This window comes from Sylvia atricapilla, chromosome 1 (assembly GCF_009819655.1).
Source record: "Sylvia atricapilla isolate bSylAtr1 chromosome 1, bSylAtr1.pri, whole genome shotgun sequence".
Lineage (NCBI taxonomy): Eukaryota > Metazoa > Chordata > Aves > Passeriformes > Sylviidae > Sylvia > Sylvia atricapilla.
In genome coordinates this window covers 781,950-804,283 of record NC_089140.1, presented here as the reverse complement: position 1 = coordinate 804,283, position 22,334 = coordinate 781,950, and the positions used below count along the sequence as shown (strand labels likewise).

Sequence of the window (22,334 nt, the reverse complement as noted above, 5' to 3'; positions counted from 1 at the left end):
CCAGGAAAACAGGCAGAGTTTTGTTATCAGCCCTAGAGCATCCTCCTGCCGGGGCTGCAGCAGGAGAACCCCAGGAAAACAGGCAGAGTTTTGTTACCAGCCCTTGAAGCAGCTTCCTCTCCCACCCAACCTCTGGCTGGAACAAGGAGGACTCCCTTGCCTTGCTGAACACTGATGGCAAACCCGGGGTTGGGATGTTTTTTCTTCCTCCTGGAAGTGATGAGGAGATCCCTGCCAGGCCCTTTCTCCTCCCTCACCACGGGACAGCCAGAAGAGCCTTTTCTTTCTGCGGCATGATGTTGCTATTGACAGAAGTATGTAGCCACCCACCCACTCATAAATCACTCGGTTATTTCCAAGCAGAGCCAGAATTCCCCGTGGATCTGTGCTGTGGTGAGCACTGCTCCTCTCTCCAGCAGCTCGTCCAGAGCTGTCTGTGCAGCACATCCCAGGGCAGCCTTCAGCAGGGGTCAGGATGCTGGGAGCAGCCAGTGCAAGACATTTTAATCAGCCCAGGAGGAGAAGCTGTTCCGGCAGAAAAGAACAGAACAGTGCAGCACTTCACGGCTCCGTGTGCAGGGACGTTCAGTCTGTAACACTTCAAGGAGCCCAGGAGACACGAGGATTTCCCATCTTCTCCCCCCTCAGCACAATCAGTGCCCTGAGGCACTTCTTCCATGTTTCACCAGGATTCCTGTGAGAAGAAATTCAATGTTCAGATAACAGCAGCCAAGATTTGTACCAGTGGGGTTATTTCAGCACTGGTGCGTGCTCCTTTGTGGGGTTTGTATGCCAGCACGGACAGACTGGGCAGAAGGGGCTTTTTGGCAGCTTTTTGGTGCTTTGTGGAGTTTTTTTCACAAGTAAATAATGGAATATTCTGAGTTGGAGGGCACCATAAGGACCATGGAGTCCAGCTCAAGGTGGGGACAGGAGGTGCATGGAAGAAAAACTTGGTCTTTTTAGAAGCGTGGGGTTTAGCAGCATCCTGAATCCCTTCACCCCCGGAGTTCCTCCAGCCCCACACCTCCCATGGCACCCAGCAGCCAGGAGCAGGACCTGCCACAGCCACCCAGAGGTGACAGAGAGCACATTTCCACACCCAGGGCACAGGGGGGAGATGAGCTCTGAGATCCCTCCCAGCTCACACCATCCTGGGATTCCGTGGTCCCATGGCCCCGCGGAGAAACAACAGCAGCAATCCCTCCTTGCACGTGGTTCTGGAGATGTACACGCACCAGAAGTCTGTTTTAGGCTGTCTCTTTGTTTAGCAGCTTTAACTGCTGCAGAATTCACGGCCTGGGAAGATCAGGAGCAGACAGAACCACTGTGGGGCTCAGCTGGAGCTGCTCCCCCGGGGGCTGTGGTGAAGCTCTGCACAACATCACGGTGCCACCTCGGGGCTTTAATTCCATTTCTTCCTCTGGCCTGGCAGAAAAGGGAATATTTTATCCTAATGAACAGCAGGGCTCGAAAATATGCTGATTGTTTTCAGCTCGGTGCATTTTCAGTGATTGATGAAGAGCAGCAGACAGCCAAGCCCCCCATCCATGCCTTTTTTGGGGGTTGAGCAGCCAGTTGTGGATGCTGCAACCCTCCCTGAGAGCTGCCTTCCTTTTCCTGAGCTCTTCTTGCACTTTGGGCCTGATTTTCCTCTCTGAGTAGAGCCTATCTCTTGGCAGCTGCCAAAGGACAGATTATCTGCCTGCTCTCTGTGCCAGAGCGTCCTGGCTGGGAAGCTCCAAGGGATTACCACGGGATAATTTGGTAATAAATAGCCATATTTGTAATATTTGGTTACAAATCACACCCTAATGCCCTTTAATAATGGGCCGTGTTTACCACGCCGACAAAAAAAAATTCCCTTTCATCACAAACCCTCCAGGATTTCTTCTCTTTTAACCCAATCCTACAGAAACCTTGGACATAATCCTTATTCCACTGGTCTTTCACCATGCTGCTAAATTATGTTCTTGGCTCTCTTCTCGCAGACCAAAGCCCGACTTGGCAGCAGTTCACAGAGAGTTTGGTGCAGGGCTTTGTCAGCAGAACCCTCAGCAAAGGAAAAGATGGTTTATTTACCAGCAAGGCACCATCCCTGCAGTGACAGGAGAGGATGGGGAAGCTGCAGGCACCTCTGAGGTCCCCATCCCTGGGATGTCCCCAGCTCCAGCCCTTCCTGTCAGCTCCAGCACGGAGGAGCCGGAGAATTCTGCTGGAATTCCAGTTTCTAAACAAGTAAGGAAAGTTTCTTTCATTGTTTCTGTGTTTTATCAGTCTCCCATTGCATGGGGAAGGTTTGGAGTGAGGAGGAGCAAGGCCTTGCTCAGCCAGGAGACAAAAAAAGAGTCACCTCTGCTACAATACCTGAGTGCATTTGTGGAGGCGGCGAGTCTGGGCTTTAATTAACACAGGGCAGCGCAGCCATAATTACACTCACGGCTGTTTGCAGTGAAGAGGGAACTCAAGGGCACTGCTGCCCTTCTGTCACCTTTCCCTGGAGCCCGTGGCCTTGGTCACATCCCAGAGCTCCTGGACAGAGCCTGTCCAGCAGTTCTCCAGACAGACCCAGATCCCCTGTGTTTTTCTCCTCTCCTGTGTGTGTGCAGCTCCTCTGCAGGAGTCAGGGTCCTGCTGTGGCTGCTGCAGGCAGGGCAGGAGCTCAGTGTCACTGCTGGGATTTGCTGGGTGGGGGCCCTGGAGGGACACCCCAAAGGACACCCCAAAGGACACCCCAAGGGACACAGAGCACACCCCCGTGAGAATGGACACGGCTCTGCCCTGGGGCACACGGAGCAGCGGGAAGGGCAATCCTGGTGTTCAGTGGGTGACACTGAGGGAGGGCATTCTGCCCCTCTGCCCCTGTGCTCAGGTGATTCCCTACGTGCAGAACTGCCCCAGCCTGGATCCTACAGCAGCAGGACCTGGAGCTGCTCCAGGGCTGGAGCCAGGCTGGGAGAGCTGGGAATGTTCCCCTGGAGAGAAGCTCCAGGGAGAGCTCAGAGCCCCTGCCAGGGCCTGAAGGGGCTCCAGGAGAGCTGGAGAGGGGCTGGGGACAAAGGACAGGACACAGGGAATGGCTTTAGCTGAAGGAGGGTACATTTAGATCGTTTATTAAAAGGAAAATTTTTGGCTGGGTAGGGAGTGAGGCCCTGGCACAGGGTGGCTGTCCCTGGATCCCTGGCAGTGCCCAAGGCCAGGTTGGACACTGGGACTTGGAGCACCTGGGACAGTGGGAGGTGTCCCTGCCATGGCAGGGGTGGCACTGGATGATCCTTAAGGTCTCTTGCAGCCCAAGCACTCTGGGGAGGAGATGTTGGGAGGTGCTGTGAGGCTGCAGAGCCCAAATTTGGGAGCCCAGGTGGCACCCACCAAGCACAGGCTCATTCCAGCTGCTTTCCCCATCCTGCTTTTGCAGGAGCCCTGTCCCCATCTGAGAACCTTTGAGCAGTTCCCCCGTTGTAACCAGCTCTGTTGCAAACCTGCACTCACTCATTAATGCTCAGGCTGTTCTTAGTCCAGCCCCTCTTTAATAACTCTCTCTCACCAGTGCTTATTTGGGATGACTGTGGGATGGTTTTGAAACCAGATCTAGGCTTGGCCAAACACTCATTATGGCTGTGGCTCATCTTCTCAACCCAGAAATTGCATCTTCCCCCAGTGCCCCAAATCTGCCTGCATTTGCTGAAGCAGCAATTTGACATTGAAGTCATTTGGCTCTTCTCAGTGGTTTCACGTTTGACTTCTCAGGTTTCCTGAGGAATTTGTTGCAGACTTAAAGTTTAATCGTGCTCTGGTAGGGTGACAGCTCGAGTTTAGCAAAAATGCTGCTAAACGTTCGGATCTGGAATAATTTAATTCCCAAGCAGATGCTTTCCCAAAGGAATGGATTTATTTAGATACTAATTTTAGGGCAATGCTTGGGCTGGTTACAACCAGCACTGCTCTGTCAGCATGTAAAGCTCTGTGCTGCGTGTTCCTGACACTTGTGACAAACTGATTATCCCTAATTCTCCCTTCCAAAGACTCCGTGGCCAAGGAGAGGAGACAACAGCCATGGGAGCCTGTTCTCCGAGGGAGGAGAATTAATCCACTGACTTTGAAAACTGCTCTGAGGCCAACTCTGACAGAAGTCATCCATTAACGAAAAAAGGGAGTGATGTCCACATGGGACACAACTACAAGCAGATTCCCTTTCCAAAACTCCCTCTGCAACGAGAGATTAAAAGGTTCTCTGCTCCCTGAAGTCAAGCACGATGAAGGTTTCCAAATGCTCTCCTAGCAGGATCTGGATGCTGTCCTGGCCTCATCCGGGTTCAGATGGGGTTTATGGAAGCCACAAGCACAGTCTGCAGGGTTTTCAGCTTGGATTTCAGCTAAAATCTTTCCTCAGCGATTTAACAATGGGCCTGGAAAGAGCTGCACACAGCAAAGGCTCCTCCCACGAGGAGGAGAACTCCAGCAGCTCTTCCATGGATGTGGATGCTCCTCTCGGGAGGAACGGCCTGGAGGCCACCCCCAGGGATGTGCTGAGACACCTCAAATGCCTTGTCCCGTCTGTCTGGGCACTGAATGACCCCACAGCTTCCCAAACTCCCTGTTGCCTCTACACTTTCTCCTTTTACCTCAATTTCAGGTTCGATCCACCCCACGTGCCCTCTGTGGCTCACAAGGACTGCACCGGGGGTTTCATTATGATGTGTAACCACTTTTGGGCATTGCCTTTCATTTGGGAAAGGATCCTCGAGTCATTCAAGCTCCCCAGCCAGCATCTCCCCCACTTTCACGTGGCATCTTGATGTCCTGAGGGTTTTTGTTCATCTGTCGCCAACGCCTCCATCTCTCCCTGACATGAGTTAATTGCCATGAGCTCTCTGATCTTCACCCCTCTCTTGTCATCTTCCCCATTCCTTCTCCAGGAGCCTTTTCCCAAGCTTGCTGTGCCTGTATGGTTCCCTGTTCAATGGCTGATGCTGAACACCTCTATTTATGGATGTCTTCAGCATTTATTTCTTTATCACTTACTTGGCGTGGCATTTTGTGCCCTTCCTTTTCCCAGCTGCCACAAACCTTCTTCGAATCGGACAATTTGGGAGTCGTTTGGACAAGGGGGGGGGCTTTGATTCCTCCAGAGTTTTTCTTCCCCCTCTAAAAAGCAGTTTTTAATGCAGACACCACTCCACAGCTGAGTGCTGCTATTAGGGATTCATTCAGTTTACCAAAAAACTTGAGAATAGCTGAATTGGGCTGTTTGGTTGCCTGGATCCTTGGCTGGTGGATGCTTCCAATTATAATCAATTCACAGAGGTGGGGGCCTAAATTTCCCTTAATTCCTCCCTGTCTGCTGCCCTGCTGTGTTCTGTGATAAATCCTCTTGGCTGCAAAAATTAAAATGCCAAGATAATACTTAAGATCAGTTGCCAACAGCCTCCTTTGCTGGGCCCTAAGACCTGCCTGCTCTCCCCAAAGCCTGTTTTATCTTTCAAAAGCCTGGAAAGGGGCTGTGTCTCAGTCTTTTTGCTTCTGCCGTTGCTCAGACTTTCTAGTTTTCTGCCTTTTTTGAATTTCAGAGCCTGCCAAGATTTTTTTTTCCCCTTGGATTATCATTATTTTCCATGCTTTGTATGAACGAGTTGTATTCCTATTCCAAGCAACTGCAGCACATTCATTCCCTCCTCCACCCCCTTCCTTAAAGTCGCTCATTTTTGGGAGATGAATAAGAATTTAAATCATTCTTCCCCATAATACTGAGAGCTGCTGTCATTTCCCCCAGCTCTCGTGTCTTTCAAAAGCAAGAGCAGAGAGAGATGCAGAGAAATCCTGGCAGTTTGAGGCCTTGGAGCACAAGCTTTGGATATTATCAGCGGTGTTTTTCCTCCCTGCAATGATGGAATTTCACAATCAGGTCTCCAGGTCTGCTGTGGAGTCCCAAGGGAAGAAATCGCCTTCTAGAGCCTGTGTTTATGTTGTCTCTTCCAGAAAGCTCAGCCTTAACAACATGGTGATTAAATTAGATGACAGATTGAGTTTCATCCTTCGGCATTTCCAGGCGACTTTTAATTCCACCGGCAGCCACCCTCTGGTTCAGCCCGAACTCTGCTGCAGCCCGTGTTGCGCTTTCACCGTGCTCCTTGGGAGCAGTTTCTGCAGTCACAGCCTCACCCCAGCCATCCCTTCCTTCTTGTCCTTCCTCCAGCTTTGGATGGGAGACAGTTCTGCAGAGTTCTCCTCTCTGCCCCGGCCTCAGGGGTGAGCTGATTCACTCTGCTCTGCTTTGGCACTCGGGGCGTGGGAGCAGAGGGCAGAGAACTCTTCCAAGCCTGAAAAACCTTCCTGGTGAGGGGATTGGTGCGGCAGGCTCCTGTTCCAGGGCTGTGGAGCCGTGTGGGATTTGATACCTGGCACTGGGAGCTGCCAGTCCAGCCCAGCACGAGCAGCTGTCAGGGACAGGATCCAGCTCTGGCTCCTCAAGTGGATCCAGAGAGGCCACGGAGCTGCTCCCAGGGCTCTGCCCATGGCAGGGGTGGAACAGGATCATCCTCAAGGTCCCTTCCCAGCCAAACCAGGAATTCTCTACTCAAGCAGAGCTCTGCCCTTGCTGCTAAGGTCACACCGCCTTTAATCCACCTTGCTTCTAGCCTGGAAAGGTGTTTTTCATGCAATTTTCCTGCGCAGCTCATATTTAAAGCTGCAGCATCTGCATGAGAGCCACACACCCTTCATTTGCATGCCTGAAGTGCTGAGTGTGCAGGACAGGAGCAGTAGTGGCTGCACAGCTCAGGAGGAGCATCACACGTGTCCTTCCCAGCACACATGTCCTTCACAGGGCGCATGCAAATGGCCTGCCTGCCCGAACTGAAAACACACAACAGAAACTGCCCTGGGAATTCTTCAGGCAGCCAAAGTGTCCCGAAAGCCATCTCTGTGACCAGGGGGACTTCACGAGGGTCAGGTTTGTAAAGTGGCATTTCCAAAATCAGACTTGGGCACTACTGTTCATGGAGCATCCTGATCTCTGCCCGGGCTGGGAGCACGAGGAACACGGTGTTAGAGACTGAAGGGGAAGGAAGATGAAGAGTAATGGAAGTACTGGAATAGGGATGAGTGATGCAGGAAATGTATGGAAAAGGTGCAGACTTTCCAAAGGCAATTCCCACAGCACACTGCAAGGACGCTGGAGATTCAGGAATGTTCACCAAAAGCAGAAGGGGCTCCTGTGGAAGGGAGAGGAGCACTGAGAGATCAGCCACCTCAGGAGAGGTCAGAAAGGATGTGATGGAACCAGAGCAAATTCTGAATGGCCAAGGGAGGATTCAGCAGAGAGCCTCCATTCTTTTTTCCTGTTGTAACATGGAAACAGAGGAATTAAAGGCAGGAGCACTACCCTCTGTAAGTCCCAGCCATGGGGAAGTGCTGTCCCTGGGGTAGGAGGGCTCAGAAAGGGAGCAGACTGCTGGGTGCCAGCATTGCTCAGAGTAGTGCTGAGGGGTGGTATGAACAGTGTGTGCTCTGAGAAGCCCTGTGCCAGAGCTCCAACCAGCCCAGGAGGAGAGTCAGTGTGAAGAGATCACCTCTGTTTGTGCCAGCTCACCTGGTACAGCTCACCTGGCACAGCTCACCTGGCACAGCACATCTGGCACAGCACATCTGGCACAGCACATGTGCCACAGCTCACCTGGCACACAACACACCTGGCAGAGCTCACCTGGCAGAGCTCACCTGGCATAGCACATGTGCCACAACAGACCTGGCACAGCTCACCTGGCACGGGACACTTGGCACAGCTCACCTGGCACAGAACATGTGCCACAGCACACCTGGCACAGCTCACCTGGCACAGGACATGTGCCACAGCACACCTGGCACAGCACACCTGGCACAGCTGTCCCCAGACACAAGGCCCCACACCAGATGTGGCCTTTGGTTGCCTCTCACAATTCCCTCGTTTTGTCCCAGCAGTGAGAGCAGGTCTCACAGCAGAGGCCTGGAAATCCTCTGGACACCACGTCCTTCATGTCAGCAGCCTCGGGCCTCTCCTCCCAGCCTGCAGCTGGGTGGTCAGAACTTTCCCTTCTGCTGCTCTCTGCACCTGATTTTGTACCTGCTCAGCCAAGGAGGGGACAGTAAACGAAACCAACCCAGGTCCTGGTCCCTGACACACTGTCCTTGCCAGTGAGAAGGCTATGACTTGCACAAAACTTCTTGCAGACCCTCAGGCCTGATGGAGAGGGCTCTTTGCAGATGGCTTTCCCCCAGAACAGTCGTCTTGTGTCTCATCAGGCAGCTTTTGTCACTCCTGGTTACATGCTCTGTCTAGTTCAGGCTGGGAGCTCCTCAGGGCCCAAAACCTCTCACCCTCTCCTGTCCCCCAAGTGACCAGAAGCAGGACAGAAATAGCAAACCCCCATCAAAGTGATCAGGAGTCATTTGGGAGCGGTGAGTTTCGTACAGCAAAGGAGAAAACATCCGTGGCTGCACCAGGGAGAGCTGCACCCAGCGCAGAATGTCACAACCCCCTCTGCCCCCCACTTGGGAGTTTGAGGAGAATAATTTGATTGAAAGGCAAATCCTTTAATCTGCAGCTATAAATCAGCAGAGCAGCAGAATTGCTTAGGATGGAGCATATCATATAGGGCATGTCCTGTGTGTCTTTTCCCTTTGAACAACCACGGGCCCTCCAGCTGTTAACCTATTTATAAAAGGTAACTTAAGGCTACGCGCAAACTCCTGAGGACATCTCATTCTGTCATTACAGCACAGACTCGAGTTTTCTGCCCTAGAATGATTGGGCTCGGCTTATGAAGGCCCAGGCTAGAGAAGAGATGAGCTGTGATACTAAAAGCCCTCTCCAGAGGAGCAGGATGAAGCCCTCCAGAAGGCCAGGCTGCCCCTTGTTCCCTGGCCAAGGCTCTGCTTGGAGAAAGAACGATGTAAAATATCAGCTACTGCATCCTGACAAGCCTCTGCAGGTTCTCCTCTTCCCACACGGGAAATCCCAAGCTGCTGTTCCTGGGCTGTGTGTGGGAAGTGTCCTGGGTCACTCACAGCAGGACGTGTGGGGCAGGGCAGCAGCAGGAGCTGTGTTTTCTGGGACCACAGAGCTCTTTAAGGAAGTCACTGGCCCAGGCTCAGTGCAGCCACCTTCCTCCTCCTCCTCCTCCTCGTCCTTTGTGGCCCCACACCAGGTTACAGCTGACACAGAGATCCCAGATCAGGACATCACGGGGTGTGCCAACTGCAAGGCAAATCTCATGACCAGTCAGAGAGCCTTGACAGGTCTCTGGGATGGCAGGGATCCCTGGCCGAAATTCCATGCCTTCCATTGTGCTGGAGTCAGCTTTGATGAGCAGAACAGCCCTGTCTGGCTGGCAAATGTCTGGCAGTGACCCACAATGCTTTTGTTGTCTCCGGAGCAGCGTCCTGCCTCATGGAGTAGTTACCTTCCCCTTGCATCCCTGATCCGTGATAAGGGAATGATGAGACATTTGTTTTGTAAGAGCATTCAAATTCTCCAAGCTGCTTACAGTCATTCACTTTCAAAAGTGAATGAGTTGAAATTTCCCCCAAATGAGAGTCTGTGGGTGCTGCTCCAAGTGTGGAGGCAATTCCCTGCTCCACTCAAACCCCATCCAGGTCTGCTTCATGATTTTTTCTCCTGGATAGAGTTTGTGTTCATTACTTATTGACAGCACTGCTGGGCACTCATTTTTGGACATGACTGCTGCCTGGCTGCTCTGCTGCCTGTCCAGGATGAGTGAGGGATGTGAGGAGTGACAGCTCAGCCCCTGGCAGTGACACTGCCCCGGAGCTGGGACAGACCCCAGAGCCCAGACAGACCCCAGAGCCCAGACAGACCCTGGAGCTGGGACAGATCCTGGACCCCAGACCCTGGAGCTAGGATAGACCCCAGAGACCAGACAGACCCTGGAGCTGGGATAGACCCTGGAGCCTGGACAGACCTTGGAGCTGGGACAGACCCCCCAGCCTGGACAGACCCTGGAGCTGGGACAGACCTTGGAGCTGGGACAGACCCCCCAGCCTGGACAGACTCCGGAGCTGGGACAGACCCTGGAGCTGGGACAGACCCCAGAGCCCGGACAGACCCCACAGCAGGGACAGACCCCAAAGCCCTGCCCCTCGGGCACCCACATCCCGTGCTTTGAGCAGGGAATGACAAACTCCTGCCAAACGGGCGGGGGAGCTGCCCAGCTCATTAGTGCTTATCTCCAGCACTAGTGCTGTCGGTGCCCTGGGACCGGCTGTGTCACCCAGCGTCCTTCATTTGCACAGCTCCCATCAAAGCGGTGACAAACGAGCGTCCCCCACTCTGAGCTTTCCCTTTCCAGCTCTCCCAGTGCCCACAGGTGACTCACCCAGCACGGGTCAGGCCATGCTGCGAGCAGCCCCGCTGCTGGCTGCCCTACCTGCCCTGCTGGGCTAAAGGAGTCACTCCTTAGGGAGATGAGCCAGGCCTTTCCCTTTTCCACAGCCACTTTCCCTGTCTGGCTTAATGAAAGGGCAGAGGCATTGCCTCAACAGCCTCTCTCCTGCCACCAACCCCACCAAACAAAGTCCCCCCCTGTGCTGGGACAAGGACGGACACACCTCTGTGGCGTCTCACAGATTTTGTCTGCCTTCCACCCAGGACATTGGTTCATGCTGCCCTCCCTTCCAGGCCACATGGAGATGGAAAAGACTGGAGAAATAGGTTATTTTCTCTAGAGGACAAACAAAGATAAAGGAGATGCTTTGAATTTTTGCACAGGTGAAGCATGTGGGGAGGCGACAAAGGGAGTGTGGCCTGAGGTTGCTCCCAGGAAGCAGAGAATAGATGTTAGAATTTAAACTGAACCAAGCAAGTTTCGTATTAAACAGTGCTCTGGGAAGCCATGCCTTCCTTCCTGCCTTCCTTCCCTCCTTCCTTCCCTCCCTCCCAACTATTCTATGATTTCCTTGGTTCCATGGAAGGAAAGCCCAAAGCTGTGGGGCTGTTGGGAGCCCAGGGTCACCCAGCCAGCCTTGAGGAGGTCAGAAGCCCCTCAATTCCATGGGGATGCTTGGACTACAGTGGACAGCTGCCTGCTGCAATTTATACTTTACAGTGGACACACCTATGGCATGACAGGGCTCTAGCTGCTCTGCTTTATGGTTTCAGGTGTACCTGGCTGGGATTTGGGCGAGGTGTCAGAGCTGTTGTGTGACAGGGAGAAGCCTGGGCACACCGTGTCCTTAATCCACCAAAGGTTTGTCCTGGGATTGCTGTGCAGCCAAGGCCTGGCTTTGGGCTCTCAGGTTTTTCTCTTGGGGAATAAATTCTAGGCTTGGAATTTAGAAGGAATGACCCAGAAGCTCTTTTTCAAGCTAAACGCAGTCAGGCCAGTGGTCAGACAGGCACTGATGTAACCCACTGCTTTCTGTGGTATTACAGTGGTGTAACCCCTGTCTTTGTTGTATTACTGAGTCTGTTCCACAGACACAAGAAGCACCATCCTGCCCTAGAACCCTGTCTCAGAGACTGGCAGCAGAAAGGCTCCAGAGGGGAAGAGAGGTGGATTTCCTAAAGAAAAAGAGGGATCTTTAAGTGTCTGATGATCAGGGTAGGCTGGGACAGCCCTGAAATTCAACCCACGGCCCGACCCTCCCACAGAAAGCCATCAGGATGCTATTTTATCTCGGGGCTTAAAAATAGCACACGCCACAAGCAGTTGTTATGGCTCTGCCTTTCATCAGGACACGGGATTTCCCTTTTCCAGCTCTGGCCCTGGAAAGGCACCCAGGCTTGGGAGGCTGGGACAGAGGTGGGCAGAAGGTGCAGCTTAACCCTGCCTGGATGGGGTGTGCCCCCTCCCACACCTCATGCCAAGGGTGTTTCCTCCCTCCAGTGACCAGACATGAGACACACCTATTTTTGTTTGAATTTACTCACCATGCTTTGATTTTTCTTATCTGGCAGGCCAACGTGTCCCATATTTTCATGCTTTAGTAGCTCTGCAGCTCCCTCCGGGCAGATGGGTGACACAGAGCCCTTGGGGGATATGCAGGAGCCTTGCTGTCAGCAGACAGGGGACAGCGTTCCTCCCTCTCTGCTGCCTGGGTTAACTCCCAAAATATGCTGTCATGGTTTATCTGTAATGGTTTACCCACGAAGAACGAGGCAGAATGTTCCTCCAGCGTGGTTGTTGTCACTGCACCAACCCAGTGTCCCGTGGAGCTGGTCTCAGGGAGTTTCAGCCACGGGAAATGGTTTCACTGAGGGCCAACAATGGAGGTTACAGTGGTGGTGGATGAGGGGACAGGTGTCACGGTGTCACCTGCCTGGACTTGTGCAAAGTGTCCATCCCATACAACATCCTTGTTTCACAGGTGGAGAGACAGGGATTTCCTGGATGGAGCACTGGGTGGGTGAGGAAGGGACTGGATGGTCACAGTTGTGGTCACTGGTTCACTGTCCCAGAGCAGAGCAGTGATGAGAGGGACACTCAGAGCTCAGGGACTTCCAGGCCCTAAAGGGGCTCCAAGAGAGGGACTGGGGACAAGGGATGGAGGGACAGGACACAGGGAATGGCATTAAACTGAAAGAGGATGGATTTAGAGCATTTATTAGGAAGAAATGGGGTGCCCAGAGCAGCTGTGGTTTCCCTGGATCCCTGGCAGTGCCCAAGGCCAGGCTGGACACTTGGAGCACCTGGGACACTGGGAGGTGTCCCTTGTCCCTGCCATGGCACGGGGTGGCACTGGGTGATCCCTAAGGTCGGTTCCAACTCAAGCCAGTCTGTGATTCTGTGACTCTGCAGCCGTGGCTGCTGTAAAAACACGTCCTTTCATCGCTCACCGTCCCGCTAGCCACACTTCATCCCTTTATCCTGTTTTCCTGCCCTGCTCCATGCGCAGAGGGCTGCCTTTCTGGGCCAGAAGGGCCACGGAGGATTATGGTCAGCAGCACGAGTGGTCCCTGCTGTTCGGCCACCTGGAGGGGCGGCTGGGCGTCCATCTGTCCCGCTTTATCGCCACACTCCTCCCAGCTCCTTCGGGGCCACGGGGTCCGTGCCACACACGCGCTCAGGGTTTCCTCTCCCTCACTGAATATCGTCCTTTTGTGCCCCACCTCACACTTCCCAGCGCACGGGATCTCCTTCATCCCCTCAGCCGTGTCCCCTCAGCCGTGTCCCCTCAGCCGTGTCCCCTCAGACATGTCCCCTCAGCCGTGTCCCCTCAGCCGTGTCCCCTCAGCCGTGTCCCCTCAGACGTGTCCCCTCAGACGTGTCCCCTCAGCCGCGTCCCCTCAGACGTGTCCCCTCAGACGTGTCCCCTCAGCTCCTCTTTCCCCTCAGCCGTGTCCCCTCAGCCATGTCCCCTCAGACATGTCCCCTCAGCCGTGTCCCCTCAGACGTGTCCCCTCAGCCGCGTCCCCTCAGCCGCGTCCCCTCAGACGTGTCCCCTCAGCTCCTCTTTCCCCTCAGACGTGTCCCCTCAGCCGTGTCCCCTCAGCCGCGTCCCTCAGACGTGTCCCCTCAGCTCCTCTTTCCCCTCAGCCGCGTCCCCTCAGACGTGTCCCCTCAGACGTGTCCCCTCAGCTCCTCTTTCCCCTCAGCCGTGTCCCCTCAGACATGTCCCCTCAGACGTGTCCCCTCAGCTCCTCTTTCCCCTCAGACGTGTCCCCTCAGCCGCGTCCCCTCAGACATGTCCCCTCAGCCGTGTCCCCTCAGCTCCTCTTTCCCCTCAGCCGTGTCCCCTCAGCTCCTCTTTCCCCTCAGCCGTGTCCCCTCAGACATGTCCCCTCAGACGTGTCCCCTCAGCTCCTCTTTCCCCTCAGCCGTGTCCCCTCAGCTCGTCTTTCCCTTCAGCCGTGTCCCCTCAGACGTGTCCCCTCAGACGTGTCCCCTCAGCTCCTCGCCCCCTTCACTCCATCCCCGTCCTCCATCCCCGTCCCTCAGCCCCGCCCCCGGCCCCGCCCCCTCCCCAGGCCCCGCCCCCTCCCCCGCCCCGCGCCGCACCCAACCGCTCTGCCCGTTCACCGCAGCGCCGCCTCCGCCCCGCGCGGCCGCGCGCCGCCCGCGCTCGCGCTGATTGGCCGGTGCCGGGCGCGGCGGGGCGCTGATTGGTCCGGGCGGCGCGAGCCCCGCCCCTCAGGCAGCAGGGTAGTGCGCTCGGCGCGCGGCCAGCGCGGCTCCGCTCGCCGCTCCTCCTCCCGCCGGGCCCGCAGGGGACAGCGACACTCGCCAGGCGCCTCCGTCCCGGCGCTGCCCCGCGCCCCCGCCGCTCGGTAAGGCCGCGGGGACGGGCCGCGGGGACACCGCGCTGAGGGAGCGACGCGGCGGAGGGGCGGCCCGGGCCGAGCGGGGGCTCCGGCCTCGGCGGTGTCCGTGGGGCCGGGCCGGGCCGGGCCGGGCCGGGCGGTGGGCGGCGGTAGGGGCTGCGGGGCGCCGGAGCCGCGCAGGGAGAATCTGCAGCATCCCCGAGCACCTCCCGAGGGAGCGGGCGCTGCCGGGGCGCGCCTTTGTTGCTCGGGGGCAGGGGCCGGGGTGGCTGCGGAGATTCCCGGGCGTTACTCCCGCAGAATCCCCTTTTGATCCGGCTCCGCGGAGCGCAGACACCCGCGGCTTTCTCCTCAAGGGTAACGCAGCGCTTCCTCACTTCTCCGTGGGACGGCTGGAAAGTTTTTTTTGGTGCCGCGTTCGGGGCCCGTTGGGCGGCCGCTCCGCCGCCGTTGGCTCGCCGCTGTTGCCGGCTTTATAAGGAGGCTGCGGCGGGGCAGAGCGCGGCTCCGGGGCTGGGTGTGGCGGCCCGGGGATGCGCCAGGCTCCGGGCCTGTGCTCCGTCACGGCACCGCGGCCGGGCCGCTTCGGCCTCAGGGACTCCTCTAAAGTACCGCATTAAACAGAGCCTGGCCTGATGTTGGGTTGGTGTTCATAAGTTCTCCTCGCTGAGATTGAAGTTTTGGGTGCTGCTCTGATGCTGGAAGCTGCCTCTAAGTGTATCGTGGTAGTGTCAGTGTTGTACGCTCTCCCTCTCTTAGAGGGGTGTGTTAAAAGCCTGCTCTGTGAACGTGAGCCTGAATTTAGATGGTTAATTCACTTTTCTTTAGGTGCTTCTTGGTCTCTCTTACTTGGTTTTTTCCCTCACTCATTTCCTTCGCCTGATTCCTGTATGGATTTAGCAGATCAACCCGTTGATTTTAGAGTTGTTAAAAAAGTTTTCTATTTATTTTTAAAGCTGGAATCATCTAGTCAGTGACCCATGTTCTTCCCAGTTTACAATTCCAGCTGAAAAGCTCCTTGGATAGTACAATAACCATCCCAGAGCTGCTGAGCCCTGCAGTGTGCAGTCAGAAGCCTCGCTGGGGCCTCCTCCTGCTCTGTGTGTGATGCTGTGGCTTCATTTTGTAAACTAGAGACAGGACTGCACTGGAGTTTTACAGCTCTAAAGCTTCTTTTCTCTTTGCCTGGTGTCCTGTCTGGGATGTTTTGCTGGTATTGTGTATATATAAGATGCTGTTGTAGCTTGATTAACTCCTCCTTTGTTTGAGAAAGAGAAATTGTAACTCGAAATTTTTCAGGTTGACAATGCAATTATGATAGAGGTGACATTGCCTGGACAGAGCTGTCTGTCAAATTTACTTTTTGGGTGGGGTTTTTTTTTTTGTTTTTGAGAACTGATGAAATTTCTGATTATCCTTCCAGATGCATTTTGGAGGATTCATGAACTCTTTTAAACTTTTTAAATTTTTAATTCTTTTGTGCCTTCTTGCATCAGGAGAGATGAGCTTTTTCAGTTTGAAAAAGAGCTTAACTTATTTACTGTTGCAACAGCAGCAATATCCTGTGTCTTTTGTTGAGTTTGGTAATAATTACACGTTAGTGACAACTAATGAGCTCGAAGGCAGAAGAGCTGATCTGTTTGTGAGTGTGATTGTTGACTCTGAGGCTGAAGGCCGTGGATATTATTAAATCTGTTTTTATGTGTCTCTGCAGAAATGACATCAGGGAAAGATCAGCTCAGACAAAGAAGTGTCAGTGGTTTGAAGATGCCAGCCCGGGGAGTTCAGCCAGAGCCCAGTGTTGCCATGGGCACAGTTTGTGGGTCACCCCTGGTTCTCCCCGAGCCCTCAGCTGATATTAGGAGAGGATTATGTCACTCCTGTCCTTAAAGACCAAAGGGGAGGCTGCTGGAGGACGCTTATGGCAGCAGATCCTGACTTTATCAGCTTGTTCCTCCAAAGCCAGAGCTGTGCCAGGCACTGTCCCTGTGCTGGCCACTGCTCCCAGGAGTGAGGGACAGCATGGGACACCGTGCTCTGCAGCACCTCACCCTGGCAGGGTGGCCAGAGATCTGCTTGAGCAGGTTGCCCAGTTTATCTGGGGGGGAGTTTTGAAGGTTGGGAGTGCTGTGGTAAATGGGTACAGCTCAGTTTGGGTGAGCACTGGAGTGGCCAGAGGGTGAATAATCACACCACAGACACTGCTGGAACCAAGCTGGGCTCACTCTGGGAGCAGGCTGGGCTGCTAAGTGTCACTGACAGGGGGAAGTACTAATTCTGAACTGTTTGGGTTCAACTCACTTCTTTGTTCCCTCCCAGGGACACCAGGCAGTTTATATCCAGGTTTTAAATAACACAGGATTGCCCAAACTGTCCTGTGATGGTATGAAACACCCCCACACCTCCAACAGCCTGAGCAGCAGTGAGGACAGAAGCAAATTGGGGTTTGGGAGGGTCAGGAGGTGAGGCTGGGGCAGGACTGGATTTCCAGCCTTAAGCTCGTTATGTGGAGTCTGATGAGTGCTCAGTGGAACCAAATGAATTACGTATTCCTGCTGGTAAAAGGGCTGACACAGCTGTAATTTCAGCCAATGGAGCTGTAATTATATTTGAGGTCCCAACCCCTGTAGTATTTTAGTGGTTGCCTCTCTTCCCTGGAAATAAATGGAGCTGAGCCATTCACTCAGCTCTGGGTGATGGCAGAGTTCAGCTCTGGTTTGCACCCATTGCATGTTCTTGTGTACCTCAGGCTTCAACTCCCCTGCTGTTTGCTGAGCCACTGATGTCTCCATCACTCAGTACTTGGGCTGCATTTGTCTCTCTGCACCGTGTCTCGATGTGCAAGCTTCTAAATTCTGACCCACACCAAACTTATGACTCAGGGAAGCCACTGGTCAGACAGGGTTTAATTCTGTCAGGATGAACTCAAGCTACTTGCCATTCAAAGGAGAGTGATGGTTACTTGAAAGTGAAATCATGTGTGACTATGCCTTGGTTTGGTCCAGAAAAACCCCAAATCATTTATTTTCTTAGGCCAGACATAGATTGGAAGATAAAATTCCAGTCTCCTCCTCTGAGAATGAGGAGTTCAAGGCGTGTTACTCATCGTGTTGTTGCGAGTCACATTGCAGACAGCAAAATTATGATTTGTGTAGGTACTTGTGGAGTTTCAAAGGCAAATTGGAGAAGCTGATAGTGCTCTGAAAGGCAGAATTATTTCCTGGAACTCTGTGTTTGTGCTTCCTGTCCTGAATAAAAAAGACGAATCTCTTGCTTAGTCAAATGTCTGTGTCCACAGCTTCCTCATGCTTTAACAGCGATTGAACTGATGATTTCTGTGCTTTCTCTTTTTCCTCCTAGAAGGCAAATGAAGTGATAGTCAGCTGTAGATCAGAGCAGCCAGGGGTCTGTGATTACAGCCCACGGGAGGGTGGCACAGAGCTCAAACCTTGATCCTGTCAGCGCTGCATCATCCCCACAGAGCTCATCTCCAGAAGAAAAGGGTTGGATGTCCTCTGGAGCAGGTTCTTGGGAGATGGAGGAAAAGCTGGGCTGAGCAGAGCAGGTAGGAGCCCTGCATCCCGCGGGGGCATTTCTCCTCCTACAGCTCAGGAACCAATTCCATGGCTTAGTGTTCCGCACGCGGGGAGGAATTTCTCGTGGGAAGAAAAGGTCAGTGCAATCAGTTGCTGTAGATGTTATGCAGATTTTTAACTTGGTAATGAGGAGAATGAAATACTTGTGGGCTCACACTGGTGCCCTGTGTTACTCTGGGTTCTTAAGAGTATATTGGAAATTATTAAATACTAAATTTAAAAAAAAATATTGGGAAATCTGATCCTGAAGGATTATGAACAGACATTGGTGTGACTCTCTAGCACTCTTAAAAATTCTGTCAGGGTAGTGCTGAGGATTTGCCCCAAAGATCAGTCTTGGACTCACCTGAGTTAGTTTTGTTTGTTGCCATAAAATCCCACGTTTTGGAATGCTGGAGAGCAAAACTTGTTGCAGTTGTTGCTGTAGAAAACACGGGAGACACCGAGTCAATGGGAAGTGTAGGTTACTCCCTGGATAAAAATGGCTGTACGTGTAAATGGTGGTGTATTCCAACTTCATCATGCACATTGTTCCCTGGAAATGTCTGCTGGAAGGGTGCTGGCTTATTTATTCTGTGTATAAACAGAATTCTGGAGACAGGGAGGGAAGGGGCTGATTTCTTCCTTGGCTCTTGGGGAAAAAGGCTGCTCCTTGCTGCTCTTTCCATCCTTGCCTTGTTTTCCTCCCTGCCTCAGAACTTTTCTCAGGTAGAGTGGCAACTGCTGAATTGGTCGTTCCTCGGGGGAGTAGCAAGATAGCAGCACTGAGATAAAGCTCACAGTGTCCCTGTGATTTGGACAAAACTGGCAAACAAAAACAATAGTTGTAGCCGCGTTATCGAGGGAGCTTTGTGTAACGCAGTAGGGCTTGGATTAGCTTTCCTTTGCCAAGGTTGGATTTCCAGTGCCTTGTAAAGAGTTTAGCAGACAAACAGCGTGCTGGAGGCTGTCCCCTGCCCCAGATGAGTGTGTTGGCAGGGTGGAAGGGTGGCAGTGTGGGTGGGAGGCAGGTTAAGTACAGGTGGATCCCTGAGCAGGTGACGTGACACACGCGCTGCCGCTGTGGATTAAAGTGGGATGAGTGTTTGCTCCGTGCTGCCTATCAGGCTACTCCAAGGAGCTGCAGGAGGCTTCTGGGAGAAGTATGCACTTAATCACAGCCATTAGCATGATTAAAATCCTGATTAGCCTGTGTCACTCGCTCCCATTTGCCTCCTACACTTTGCCCCTTTTTAGCCGGGGTGTTTGCACGGAGGAGCAGCAGCGAGGCTGGGAATCATCAATGGATCCCAGGATTCTGGGCTTTGTGTTGGAGCAGAGTTCCTCAAAAAGCTGCCCAGCTGCTGGCTGAAGAGAACATCTCCAAAGCCATCCCTTCACAGCTGGAGGAGCCTCAGCAGGGCTGTGGGGAATCCAGTTGAGCGTGGAGGAGGCTTGTCTTGCTTGTCTGTCAGGTGCTCAGGGTTTGCTCATGTTCCATGTCTGGTGTGTCCTGACTCCTGAATTTTAACGTCTCCAGCCCTGTGCTGAGGAGCTCCTCGTGCTGCCTGGCCTCTTGGGGCAGGGCTCCTCTGGCCTCCAAAAACCAGCCCTGAATGGGCTGGAGAGCAAATCCAGGGATGGGATGAGAGGGAAACTCAAGGCTGAAAGTGAGGTTAGGGAAACTGCAGATCAGCTGGTTGGATTTTGACTAGAAGTGAGGAAAAAAAGAAAAAAAAAAAAGAGGTAATTGTCTAAGTTCCTGTGTGCAAAACCTCTGTTTTTTAAAAACTTCACTGTTTGGGGAGATACTGTACATATTCAAACTGGACCTTTTTGGAAAAGCGAACGTCTCTGAGCATTAGGTCATACACTTCCAACACATTCCCGCCTGGGAGTGAGTCATTGTCTTTTGTAAAATTGTATTGGAGCTACATCATCCCCAAAAGCTGTTTTTCAGCTGAATTTAGGGTGTTGACACTTGCTCTAAACAAAGTGAAACGATGGGAGCATTTATCAGAGCAGTTTCAAAGTGTGTTTACATCCTCTGGAGCTGTGACTCCCGAAGTGCTGGAGCTCAGCTCATTCTGGTGAGTGGAAACCCTCAACTCTCACATTGAGGACTGGGGCAAATATCTCCATGTAACTTCAGTGATGTTTGTGAAGGGCTTAAAATCCTCTGGAAGGGGCAGAGAAACATCCAGAGGCTTTTACCTGCTCTTATTTCTCCCTCCTCCCACGTGTTCCTTGTGGCTCTTGGCTGGAGATACTCTGGCAGTTTGTCCTTCCAGAAGTTGATACTGAGGCTTTGTTTCCATGTTATGACTTCTGTTTTCTCTAACAAAACTCCTTGGAAGTTCCAGCCCTCCTCCACTTGATGCTTTCTATCAGGTGGTTGTGCCACAAGGTCAGTGCAGAAATGGGACAGGAGAAATGGGCTCGGTGCTCAGGTGGGATTTCTGCAACTCATTTTAGAAGCTGCATCAATTCTATTAAAAGGGAAGTAGGAGCAAGTGCTTGGAGAAGGGGATGCCAAGCACTCATCACTCACCCTGCCTTTGCTGGGGAAAATGTGATGGGGAAATGCTCTCAGTGAGGTAAGAGCCTGAAAGGGTGAAAAATCCTTGGCTGATCCTTGTTGGAAAAGCTGCAGGCTTCTGGATCCCAGAATGGTTGGAGTTGGAAGGAGATCCCCCAGGCCAAGCCCTGCCAGGGCAGGGTCACCTCAGCAGGGACACAGGGATGTGTCCAGGGGCTTTGGGATGGCCCCAGACAGGGACACTCCAGGATCCCCTGGGCAGCTGCTCCAGGGCTCTGCCCCTCCCTGGGAAGAGGCTTTTCCTGCTGCTGAGCTGGAGCTGGGTGTGCTTTGGTTTGTGTCCCCTGCTCCTGGGGCTGTGTCTGGCACCATCCTCAGTGTCATCCCCACAGAGTTCATCTCCAGGAGGAAGGGTGGGTGTCCTCTGGAGCAGGGCAGAGCAGGTTGGAGCCCTGCATCCCGTGGGGAGGATTTCTCCCAGTGTCTCTCCTCATCTGGGAAATGCTCCAGACCCCAAATCCAAATTGAGTGTTGCTGTGTTGGGTGTTAACTCCATTTCAGCTCATCAGAGAGGGAACCTGAGTGCAGACAGCAGTGAGGATGGGGCAGGAGTGAAGCACTTGGAGCTGCTATCAACAGGATGCAAATGGACATCTGAAAGTTGTGCTTCACTGGCAGTTTTCCTGTAATCCCCTCTGGAAAGCACTGGGAGTTTTTAAGCACCTGACTGTCAGTGGTTCAGGTTTGCCTGGGATTCAGGGACACTGAGAGGAGGAGGTTATGGTGAAAGGTGTTCCCTGGGTTAGGCTGAAGGTCCCTGTGCCCCTGGCAGTGACATCTGCTCAGGGAGTTCATGTGCTCATTTCCCCTGTGGGTAAGTGCAGCTTGAGTAGAAAACCAGCGATGATGTGACATCAGCAATGATGCTGGATGTGAAATGCTCTTGGAAATACTGAGGAAAACCCAACTGTGAACAGCAGCTTAGAGAAACTGTTTTAAAATGTGATTGTTGGTGCTGTTTATGGCAGTTCCAAGTGCTTCATTCAGTTCCCTCACTGCTGTCTGCACCCAGGTTCCATTTCTGGTGCACTGAATTGGTGTTAACCCCAAACACAGCAGCACTGCGTTTGGAATGTTAATTTTTCCTGGAGTCTCAGAGCTGTGTGGGTTGGAAGATCATCCTGTTGCACCCTCTGCCATGGGCAGGAACACTTTCCCTCTCCCAGGCTGCTCCAAGCCCCATCCAGCCTGCCCTGGGACACTTCAGGGATGGGGCATTTTGGTGTTGTTGGTTTGTATTCCTCTTTGTGGGTTTTTTTTTTTTGTGTTTAACCTCTCAATTCCAGCCATTTCTTTGTTGCAGCTTTATTAAGTGCAATGCTCTGTTTAAAAAAATGCTCCTTTGCTTATCTGCATTGACTTTAAGGAACCTCAGAAGTTTTTCTGCTGTCCATAGATACTTTCACTGCTGTTAATTAGGTAATGGGAAACTTCCAAACTGGGAGAGAGCAAAGACAAGAATCCCCAGGCAGCCCCAGCAGAGGCTCTGCAGTCAGGGGAGGCAGAGAATGAGACAAAGAACTGAGTCACCCTCTCTTCCTTCCTTTGGGCTCTTGTGGTGGGAGTGAATCGTTGCTGTTTTAAGTCATAAATCAGAGCAATTAGCAAAAGGGTTCTGGATGTTAGTGGGTGGATCTTACAAACTTCTTACTTCGCAGAAGCTGCGGCTTTCAGTGGTTTAAAGAAGCAGCAGTAAATGGAATAGAGGATGTGATGGCCTGGTGCTGGGTTCCCATTGGGATGTTATGGATGCAGAACCTCAGAAGTGTTATTTCATTGCTGTGAGTGCAGCCCCCAGCCCTGGGCCCAGCACAGAGAGGAGCTGGAGAGAGCCCAGAGCAGGCACCAGGGGGATGCCAGGGGTGGAGCAGCTCTGCTGGGAGAGCTGGGAATATCCAGCTGC

At 53.1% G+C, this 22,334-nt stretch overlaps 1 protein-coding gene across 5 annotated transcripts in view; it reads left to right on the top strand.

The window, feature by feature from the left end:
* Nucleotides 1–14,175: 14,175 nt before the first annotated feature.
* Nucleotides 14,176–22,334, top strand: part of MAP4 (microtubule associated protein 4) — a 151,083-nt gene continuing 142,924 nt past the window's right edge. The window contains exon 1 of one of the 5 annotated variants that reach the window (XM_066313220.1): nucleotides 14,176–14,263. The gene's annotated coding sequence lies outside the window, so the exon portion shown is untranslated. The remainder of the gene's footprint in view (nucleotides 14,264–22,334) is intronic. The other 4 variants (XM_066313212.1, XM_066313195.1, XM_066313205.1 and 1 more) reach the window with 4 other exon arrangements.